This window comes from Crocuta crocuta, unplaced genomic scaffold (genome assembly GCF_008692635.1).
Source record: "Crocuta crocuta isolate KB4526 unplaced genomic scaffold, BGI_CrCroc_1.0 scaffold296, whole genome shotgun sequence".
NCBI lineage: Eukaryota > Metazoa > Chordata > Mammalia > Carnivora > Hyaenidae > Crocuta > Crocuta crocuta.
Window position 1 is genome coordinate 499,577 of NW_027530504.1, and position 11,059 is coordinate 510,635.

Below are 11,059 nucleotides of genomic sequence, written 5' to 3' on the forward strand. Positions count from 1 at the left end.
ACGGCTTGTCTATGGTCTTTCCTGAGAGGGTGAGATAAACGGAAGATGGCCTAGTCAGAAGGAGGGTTTTCTTCTCTTTCTCTTTCTAAAATAGGAAAGAATTGATGGTGTTTAAATGCAGTGGCACTTCCGGTGGGACCGGGACTCGAACCCAACCTGAGTGGCCCCCGAGCCTGCACATTTACCAAAATGCTTTGCTTGCTTGCCCAATTCTGAAGCGAAACTTAAAAAAAAAAAATGAAGACAATGTAAAGCAGCCATGGTCTCATTTTTTCCCCCTTGGTTGACTATTTTGAGTGGTTTTGGGTGGTAAATACTAAATGTTTAATTATTTCGAGGAATCTCCCTCTCTCTTTCTTCTCGGTGCCCCTGTCTGGCCGGGTTGCAAATACATGTTAAGCCCGTGTCTTGGGCCAACCAGCTCCGTAGCCTTCCTGCCCCACCCAACGCGCCAGCTCTTGTGCGAGTCTCTTCCAAGCAAAGCACGATGCAAATACATAGTAGGTCCCCAGTGACGTTTTTAGAAAGAGAAAACAAACTCACCCCTATGGCTAAACTTGCTGGGGGTTTTCCAGAGTCAAAGGTCCTTCACACAGTGTACCATAAACGCCCGCCAGGGGTATGCGGGAGCCAAGGCCTTGCACACGAAGTGTGCTCCTCCTTTATTTGCACTAGTGGGATTTGTGTACACCCCACCACATCGCGCGTGTGTATTACCTGTTTAAGTACAGACAGCCTTGTTCTGGGGGCCTTCTGACTATAGAATCCCCAGACCCAGGCACAATCCAATGTTTACTGGGCCCAGGTGTTGTGGTTGATATAAAACAGTCACCAAAGGGGGGGGGGGGTCAGAGTTGTCGCAGATACTCCCTTTGGATATATGGGGAGGTCATTATTCTTCCGTCTGATGGGTGGAGATGCTCTAACCCTTCCTATTCACAGTCGCCAGCTCCCAGTGAATCGCTAACAAGTATTCAGCTACTCCACCCCTCCTGCGATGCTTCTCCTCCTCCTTCCCAGGGGCCGGAGGTCATCTCGCAGTGACCTTGAGGCTCTGCTATAGGACTCCTGGGCTTCCGGTTGGCTCTGGGTCACACACTCAGAGAAGAGCAGCATGGCTGTCAACCTGCTGCCTGGGATCCAAGCGTCCCCAAGAAGCTGCCTAGCGGCCTGGGAGTCCCAGTGCTCTGCCATGGCACACGCACAAATCACGGACATTGGTTTGACTTGAGAGTTTACCTCATGATTTTCTTTTCGGGAAACCACCAGGGACGAAAGCGAAGTAATTCACTGCAGAAAAAGGATACTCATGGGACTGCTCAGCTCAGGGCTGGAATCTAGGTTCTGCCATTCATTCATTCAGCTGCTGTCCCTGAGTACCTCCGGTGGGCCAGGTGCCAGGGACAGGGCGGCCAGGGAGCTGCCTCAGCAGCTAAAGGTGGAGAGGTGACAATAACCAAGTGTGATGACTAATTCTGCATCAGCCTGACTGGGTGGTGGGGTGCCCAGATGTCTGGTCAAATGTTTTGCCAGGTATTTCTGTGGGGGTGTTTTGGAATGAGATGAACACTCAAATCAGTAGACCGAGTAAAGCAGATTGCCCCCCTCGACGTGTGCGGGCCTCATCCAACCAGTCGGAGGCCTGAATGAAACAAAAATGCTGAATCAGAGGGAACTACTTGCCCGACTGCCTTCACACTGAGGTATCAGCTTTTCTTCTGCCTTTGTGTTCGCAGCGAAGCGTCAGCCCTTCCTGAGCCTCGAGCCTGCCAGTCTTTGGATGGGAATGACACAGTCAGCTCCCCTGCCTCTGACCTCTGGACCCGAACTGAAAGTGAGTCATCGGCTCTCTCGAGTCTCCGGATTTGCCAGCTCACCCTGCGGATCGCCAGACCTTCCTGCATCCGTGACTGCGCGAGAAACTTCCTTACAGCAAATCAATTTCTCTTTCTCCACACGCACACACCCTGTCGTTTCTGTTCCTCTGGAACAGGCAGCAGGTACAGCAAGCAAATCGGTGATCCATCGGACAGTGACAAACCGCTGTGAGGAATATACGACGAGATCGGGGGAAAGGGGGCGGTGGTCCTTTGGCTGTGGGGGCCAGGGCCACCTCTCTGAGGCGGCGGCCTCGCAGCTGAGCCAGACTGGGAGAGCAACAGCCGTGTCAAAGGTGAGGGGGGCTGGCCGGGCAAAGGCCGAGAGGCGGGCAGGAGGGACGGAAGGCCCACCGAACGGCTGGGGGGAGCATGGGGGGGGAGGGCCGCAAGGCATCAGGCCTTCGCAGGCCGTAGACGGGAGTTTGGATTTTACTCCTAGTACAGGGGTAGCGCTTCGGAGGGTTTTAAGGAGGAGGGTAACGCTCCGGCTGCTTGCATGCCTAGCTCGCTGTGTGGTCCTGGGCAAATGAACGTTCCCCTCTGAGCTTGAGGTTCCTGACATCACTGCGCGGACCCGATGAGACGATGGAAGGGAGCGAGTCAGCGCCGCGTCCGGCCCACAGCAGCGGCAGTCGACAAGTCAGCTGCTTTTCCCGGTTGTTCACGAGGGGCAATGACTGGGAAACGCTGCCACTAAACAAGCTGGGAAAGTAGAACTGACATGAACTTTCTGGAAGGCGGTATCAGCACGCCCTTTGACAAGGGCCTACCTCCCTGTGGCCCGGGGAGACGAGGAGGAAGGGTATACCGAAGACGCTCCTCGCAATGTCAGTTACACGGGAAAGCGACACAACGAAACGTCCGAGGCAGGGGCGGCCGAGAGGCACTTTGGCACACGAACGGCTAGAGCTTTGAAGCCAGAGACGTGGCTCTTCAGGGGCGTTCCCTGGACGACTTCTGGCAAGTCATCAAATTCTGTAAACCTCAGTTAACTTGGAAAATGGAGACTACAGTGGCATCCCTGCCACCGAGGGCTGTGATACGATGACATGGAAAAACGCATGTGAGGCGCGCCTGGGGGCTCAGTCGGTTGAGTGTCCGACTCCGGCTCAGGTCATGATCTCATGAGTCCCGAGTTCAAGCCCTGCATCGGGCTCTGTGCTGACAGCTCGGACCACAGGGTTGATTTTTAAAAAGCCAAAAGCTACGTACATATATAAAATAAATAGTTACGCCTCCGATTACTTACATTGACCTACAGATTTGATGCAAGTTTAATTAAAATCCCGCAAGTTTGTTTATGGAATAAGCTTTATTTGGAGGACTTCCAAGGAGAAGGGGAGCCCAACAAAGGGCCAGGCATTCTCCAAAAAGGATAATATGGAAGGTGGTGTTCTATCAGATACCGGCCTCAAGACTTATTCTAAGACTGTGACGACTAGGGCACCGTGGGGCTGACACAGGGACAGACGGATCGACACTGACAACGAACGGAGCCTAGAAACACACGCACAGAAACGGGCGTTGATATCGGACATAGAAACAGAATATAAGGGAAAGGCTGAGAGACCAGGGTGGACAGAAAGGACTATTCAGTCAATTGTGCCGGGCAGTAGATTCTCCACACTGGGGAAAAAATGAAACTGGCTTCTTATCTCAGACCGTACCAAAAATTTTCAGATGAAGTCAGAAATTAAATGTGAAAGGCAAACTTTCTTCTAACAAAGAAAACGTAGAACTGTACCGTCTAATACAGCAGGCACTAAGCACATATGGCTATTTTAAATTGTTTTTATTTTGGGGGGCGCCTGGGTGGCTCAGTCGGTTAAGCGTCGGTCTCTTGATTTCAGCTCAGGTCATGATCTCACAGTTCGTGAATGTAAACCCTGCATTGGGCTCTGTGCTGACAGCATGAAGTCTGCTTGGGATTCTCTGTCTGTCTGTCCCTCTCTCTGCCCCTCCCCACTCACATTCTCTCTCTCTCTCAAAAATAAAAAAATAAATCTTTAAAAATAATAAATTATTTTTATTTTTTGTTCATTCATTTATTTTGAGAGCCAGATGCTTAACCGACTAAGCCACTCAGGCATCCTTCAAGTTATTTTTAAATTAACATTAAATAAAATTTAAAAGTCAGTCTCTGGGTCACACCAGCCACATTTCACGTGTTGAGTGGCCACATGTGGCCAGTGGCTACTGTCCAGGATATCACAGATGAAGGACATATCCATCACTGCAGAAAATCCTATGGAACTTTGAAATAGAAGAATATCTTTCCATCCTTGGGAAAGGGAAGTATTTCTCTGAAAAGACAAAAAAAATTCTATCCACCAAGGGAAATGTTGAGAATTTGACAACATGAAATATTCACACTTGTATTTATCAAAACCATAAAGAAAGTGAAAGGACAAGTCCTGGGGCGCCCAGAGGGCTCAGTCGGTTAAGCCTCTGACACTTGGTTTCAGTTCAGGTCATGACCTCACAGCTCGTTAGATTGAGCCCTGCGACAGGCTCTACACTGACAGCACAGAACCTTTTTGGAATTCTCTCTCTCTCCCTCTCTCTCTGCCCCTCCCCTGTACACACACTCTCTCTCTCTCTCTCAAAAAATAAATACATAGGGGTGCCTGGGTGGCTCAGTCGGTTGGGTGTCTGACCCTTGATTTTGGCTCATGTCATGATCTCAGGTTTTGTGGGATCAAGCCCCGTATCAGGCTCTGCACTGACATCTGCTTAGGATCCTTTCTCTCCCCCTTGCTCATGCTCACTCACTCTCACTCTCTCTCTCTCTCAAAATAAATAAACACTTAAAAAAAACCTGGAGGGATGCCTGGGTGGCTCAGTCAGTTAAGCGTCTGACTTCAGCTCAGGTCATGATCTTACAGTTCCTGAGTCTGAGTCCCGCACTGGGCTCTGTGCTGTCAGCATTCAGTCTGAGCCTGCTTCAGACTCTGTGTCTCCCTCTCTCTCTCTGCCCCTCCCCTGCTTGCACTCTGTCTCCCTCCCCAAAATAAATAATCACTAAAAATTCTTAAAATTATTTTAATTTAAAAAAAAGCTGGAAACAAATTAAATGCCCAGCATTAGGAAAACAGACAAGTATGTTGTGAGATATTCACAATGGAATATTATACAACAGTGAAAGGGATAAACTACAGTAACATAACTTTAAGATAAATCTTCGATAATACCGAGTACCTGAAAACCCAAATACTTATGGTGTGATACTATTTTTATAAGGCTCAAAAATAAACAAAACTTACAAAGTTCATTCTTTATGCATACATGATTTTTTTTTAAATGTTTTATTTATTTCTAGGAGAGAGAGAGAGAGAGACAGCGTGAGCAGGGGAGGGTCAGAGAGAGAGAGAGTCACAGACTGAAACAGGCTCCAGGCTCCGAGCTGGCAGTCAGCACAGAGCCCGACGCGGGGCTTGAACCCACGAACCGCGAGATCATGACCTAAGTGACAGTCGGACGCTTAACCGACTAAGCCACCCAGGCGCCCCTTGATTTTTTTTTTTAAGGCAAGGAAACAATAGACTAAAAATTCAGGGTGGTAGTGACTTCTGGAGGTGGGTAGGGCACGATAATGTAGAGGGACTCTGGTTATTGGTGATGTTCTAGATCTGCATTTATTATCATGCCCCCAAACTTACACACACATTACATAAAGTCCTTTGTATGCACCAAATATAAATAAAGATGTAATAAAGAAAAAGAGAATACTTAGTTGTCTCCTTTTCATTTACTTTGCTGTATTAAGATTTCTTCCCCCCAAATATATATGCTTTTTTTTTCCTAATCAGAAAAGAAAAAAAAGAAATATTTTACATTGGGGTGCCTGGGTGGCTCAGTTGGTTAAGCATCCAACTTCGGCTCAGGTCATGATCTCACGGTTCGTGGGTTCGAGCCCCGCGTCGGGCTCTGTGCTGACAGCTCGGAGCCTGGAGCCTGTTTCAGAGTCTGTGTCTCCCTCTCTCCCTGACCCTCCCCCACTCACGTTTTCTCTCTCTCTCTCTCAGAAATAAAAACATGAAAAAATTTTAATAAAATTAAAAAAAAAGAATTATTACATTACCTGGGAACTGTCTCTTGCTAAATTAGGCATCATTTATAAACAGAACTGTTAGGATATTTGAAAGAAAAGGTGTAAGAAAAGCAAATGTAGGAGGCTGACCGATTTCCCTGGTCATTTAATAACTGTGTGTTCATGGGGCACCTGGGGGCTCAGCCGGTGAAGCGTCCGACCTCGGCTCAGGTCATGATCTCACGGTTCGTGGGTTCGAGCCCCGCGTCAGGCTCTGTGCTGACAGCTCAGAGCCTGGAGCTGCTTCGGATTCTGTGTCTCCCTCTCTCTCTGCCTCTCCCCTGCTGGCACTCTGTCTCTCTCTGTCTCTCAAAAGAAAATACACGTTAAAAAATTTTTAAAAAACCCACAACCTTGTGTGCTCAGCACAGACTTTCCTGATGGCGGCTTCACCCTGAGATTTCCCTTCACTTGACGGCCTGGAGTGCAGCAGAAGCATGAGTCTCTGGCAACCTGGGAACCTGGCTTTGGATGCCAGCTCTGTCACTCAGGCACTGTGTGTCCTTTGACAATTCACATAACTTCTCTGAGCTTTGGTTTCTTTGTGACTGGAAGAGCACAGTGCTGTTTACTTTGAGCCTTCTTTGAGTGGGTTAAGGATAAAACATGAGGTGTCTGTCCTCTGGTGAGTTGTTGATAAATGCCAGCACTTACATCGTGACCCTCCCGCCCCAGTAATGATGGCACCTTATTACAGTGTAGCCCTTTACAGGTGGCAAAGGGGTGTGGGGAGTTATGTTCATTATGTGATCCTGAACAAAAAAGCCTAACTTTGTTAAAATAATACCTTACATGTACAGAGTACTTGCTATGTTTATAAGAATAATATAATAGTGGGTACCCTCAAACGCTGATAGAATAAATGAATAAATGCTTTCAAAGGTGGGTGTAATGAGAGAAGAAATCGTGGACTGCTTCTTTTTGGCAATTCGTTTTATAAACTTTTTAAAAAGCTTTATTTATTCATTTTGCAAGAGAGAGAAAGCACGCGTGGGTGGGGAAGGGGCCGCGAGAGAGGGAGGGGAAGAATCCCAAGCGCTGTCAGCACAGAGCCCAACACAGTGCTCGATCTCATGGACCGTGAGATGGCGACTTGAGTCGAGATGAAGACTCAGAGGCTTAGCTGACTGAGCCACCCAGGCACCCCCAGAATTAATTGTGTGAGGCAAGAAGCTGCCCCTGAGGCAGAGGTAGGCAGTAGGTCTGAATCTCCCTGTTAAATTGAGGGGACCTTCAGGGCAGGCCAGAGCTCTGCAACAGCCCTGGTGGACCGCCAGAGCCTGGCAAGGGGCCTTGAATTTGTCAGAAGACCCTGGCAGGGCCTTTTCCGACTTTTGCTCGTGCAAAACTAGAGGTAAGGAGAGAGAGTTGGTGCCCCCTGGAGGGTGAGAGTAGGCACCGCAGACACAGGCTAGAAAAATCCTTAGAACAACATCTTTCAGTTCAGGGGTACAGGTGTGTGGGGGGGTGTGGTAAGAATGTACCTTAAAAATAATCTCTACTTTTTAAAAATTAAATTATTATTGAGATAATTGTAGATTCATGAGCAGTTGGCAAGAAATAATACAGAGAAATGCCAGGTATCTGTTACCCAGTTTCCCCCAATGGTAACATCTTGTGAAACTATAGTATGTAGAGCAATGGAACAGAATTTAGAGGCCAGAAATAAGACCATGCATTATTGTCAGTGGATTTTTAAAAAAAATTTTAAATGTTTATTTATTTATTTTGAGAGAGAGAGAGAACAAGCAAGGGAGGGGCAGAGAGAGAAGGAGACAGAATCCCAAGCAGGCTCCACACTGTCAGCACGGAGCCCAATGCAGGGCTTGAACCCACGAACCGTGAGATCATGATCCGAGCTGAAATCAAGAGTCGGGCACTTAACGGACTGAACCACCTAGGCACCCCAAGTGCCAACTGATACTTGACAAAGGTCACAACACAATTCAATGGGTGAAAGAATAGTTTTGGCGACAAACTGGATATCAAAAAAAAAAAGTTGGACCCCCTACCTCACACTATATACAGAAACTAAAATGGGCCAAAGACCTAAAATATAAGAGGTAAAACTATAAAATTCTTGGGAAAAAACATAAGGATAAATCTTCACGACCTTGGCTTAAGCACCAAAAGAACAAGCACCAAAAGAAAAAATAAATAAACTGGATCTTATCAAAATTTAAAAAAAACCCACAAAACTTTTCTTCTTCAAATGACACTGTAAAACAAATAACAAAAAGACAAGCCGCAGAATGCAAGAAAATATTTGCAAATCATGTATCTGATAAGCATCTAGTATCCAGAATATATAAGATATCCTACAACTCTAAAATTTTTTTTAAAAAGAGGTGCCTGGGTGGCTCAATCAGTTGAGCATCCAGCTTTGGCCCAGGTCATGATCTCACCGTTCATGGGTTCGAGCCCCGCGTCGGGCTCTGTGCTGACAGCCCAGAGCCTGGAGCTGCTTCGGATTCTGTGTCTCCCTCTCTCTCTGACCCTCCTCACGCTGTCTCTCTCTCACGCTGTCTCTGTCTCTGTCTCTCTCTCTCTCTCAGAAATAAATAAAACATTAAAAAAAATTTTTTTAATGAGTCAAGCATTAGAATAGGCAATTCTTCACAGTAGAATACAAAGGCCTGTACGAACCCAACACATCATTAACCATTGAGGAAATACAAGTCAAAACCACAGTGAGATGCCACTTCATACCCACTAGGGTGGTATAATCCAAAGACAATCAAAAGATCAAAAAGACCATAAGTGTTGGTGAGGATGTGGAGAATCTGCAGCCGATTGAAGTTGCTGGTGGGACTGTCAAGTGGCGCTGATGCTTTGGAAAATTAACCGTTTCTAAAGTTAAACTGATATCATAGAACCCAGCGTTTCTACTCCCAGGAAGGCACCCAAGAAAAATGAAAATATGTGTCGCATAAAACCTGGTACACAAATGTTCACAGCAGCACCACTGATGAGAGCCAAAAAGGAGAGAGAACTCAAATGCCCGTCCACTGATGCCTGAGAAATGAAATGTGGCGTACCCATAAAATGGAATATTACTCAGCAGTAAAAAAAGAATGAAGTATGGGGCACCTGGGTGGCTTAGTTGGTTGAGCGTCCGACTTTCGCTTAGGTCATGATCTCGCGGTTCGTGGGTTCGAGCCCCGCGTCGGGCTCTGTGCTGACAGCTCAGCACAGACACTATTTCAGAGTCTGTGTCTCCCTCTCTCTCTGACCCTCCCCTGCTCACGCTGTCTCTCTCTCTCTCCCCTAGAAATAAATAAAAATATTAAAAAAAAAAAGAATGAAGTACTGATTCAGGCTACGATGTGGCTGAACTTTGAAAACCTTATGCGAAGCAAAAGAAGCCAGATACACAAAAGGCTACATGGTGTATGATTCCATTTATATGAAATGTCCAGCGGCGGAAAATCCACTGAGACAGAAAGTAGATTAATAGTGGGGAAGGGAGGGGAGTGAGGAATGCAGAACGGCTACTAAGAGATACCAGCTTCTTTTAGGAGCGAGGTCTGCCGTTAGCGGCGATGGGCACACAGCTCTTTGAATACACTAAGAACCAAAAATCGTATATTTAAAAGCTCAATTTTTTTAAGCTAGTAAAATTAATAAAACATAGTATCACAACCGGTGTATTGAATATCAGTACAAGCTACCAACTTTATGCATTGTTCCTCTTGTACTTACAGTATTGTGTTTCCATAAAGGACTTAGCAATTATCACGAAGAACGCATGTTAATGTTTAAAAATAATCAAACTTAACTGAGGACCATGGGGGAGAAGGGGAGGAAATGGGGGGGAGGGGGAGGGAGGCAAACCATGAGAGACTCTTGAATGCTGAGAACAAACTGAGGACCTATGGGTGTGGGGGGGAAGGGGAGATGGGCATGGAGGAGGGCACTTGTGGGGATGAGCACCGGGGGTTATATGGAAACCAACTTGACAATAAACTATTTGTAAAAATAAATAAATAAATAAAAACACACACAAATACTTAAAAATAATCAAAACCCTACAATTTTATTTAGAAGCCCAGATTTAGAGCCCATACAATTATATATATATATAAGCCCACCGCCTGAATCCTCATTCTCAGAAATGTATTTGTAAAAATTGTACATTTAGGCCTTGGTATATAGTTTTACAGAATTAATATTAAACCATACAAGGGCATTTTAGCCTATCGCCTCCCAAGTCGTCAGAAGTATTGCTTTACAGAGGGTGTGGAATATTCCATCTGATAGATGTGCCATAACCCCCTTAACCGCCGCCTGTTTGCTGGCCATCTAGAAGGTTCCCAGCTGCGCGCTGCTGCAGTGAGCAGCTTTATCTTCTGGGGCTGCTTTCCACCAGGTGAGGGTGGGGTTGCTGGTTAGGGATTCCGAACGTCTTTCCGGCTCTTAACAAGGTCACCCTGGCGCGAGAGCCCCCGCTGCGACCCCCANGGGGGCCCAGGAAGCCCGGCCGCGGGCGGCGTTTCGGTCCCCGTTGTGCCCATTCCTGCCTCCGGCGCTGCGGCGGCGCATCCAGTCGGCGCTCGACACCCATCCCAAGCATCTTAAAAGCGCATTGACGTTCCTACGCTGGTTTTTTACTCTCGATCCCTGGACGTTAATAAAGTGCGAGACAACCTGCCCAGGATGAGCTGCGATGGGCGGTGCGGGAGGGTGGACAGGAAGGAATTTTAAGAGAAAGTTCACGCATTCATTCAGGGAACAAGAACTGCCTTGAGCACCTACTGTATGCCAACACGAACCACGACAGTGAATAAAAGGCAATAAAAGCGATAAAGCAAAAACTCAGTGTGTTAGATGGTGGCTCGCGCCGGGGAGAAAAATCGGGCAAGGTACGGAAACAACGCGCAGCCGCCCTGAGAAGGTGACAGTCACAGGAACATTTGGGGTCTAGTGAGGACCTCACCTGCGAAAGCCCGTGTAAAATAACGGCACGACGCAGTGAGCCGCGACGACTGCTCCCATTACACAGATACGGAGCACGTAAGGTGCAGAGTTGGGGGGCAGGTCAGCCCGGAGTCTAAAGCCTCCGCCCTTCCCCCTCAACTCCCAGCCCTGG

At 47.2% G+C, this 11,059-nt stretch overlaps 1 protein-coding gene and 1 long non-coding RNA gene across 2 annotated transcripts in view; one reads left to right on the top strand and one right to left on the bottom strand.

Annotated features, from left to right (window-relative positions):
* The window catches only part of LOC144233817 (uncharacterized), a 7,749-nt gene extending 4,196 nt beyond the window's left edge, over positions 1–3,553 (top strand). The window contains exons 4-5 of the long non-coding RNA XR_013335769.1: positions 1,737–2,173; positions 2,385–3,553. This is a non-coding gene — a long non-coding RNA (uncharacterized LOC144233817). The remainder of the gene's footprint in view (positions 1–1,736; positions 2,174–2,384) is intronic.
* The window catches only part of CNBP (CCHC-type zinc finger nucleic acid binding protein), a 363,505-nt gene that overhangs the window by 58,319 nt on the left and 294,127 nt on the right, over positions 1–11,059 (bottom strand). The window lies entirely within an intron of this gene.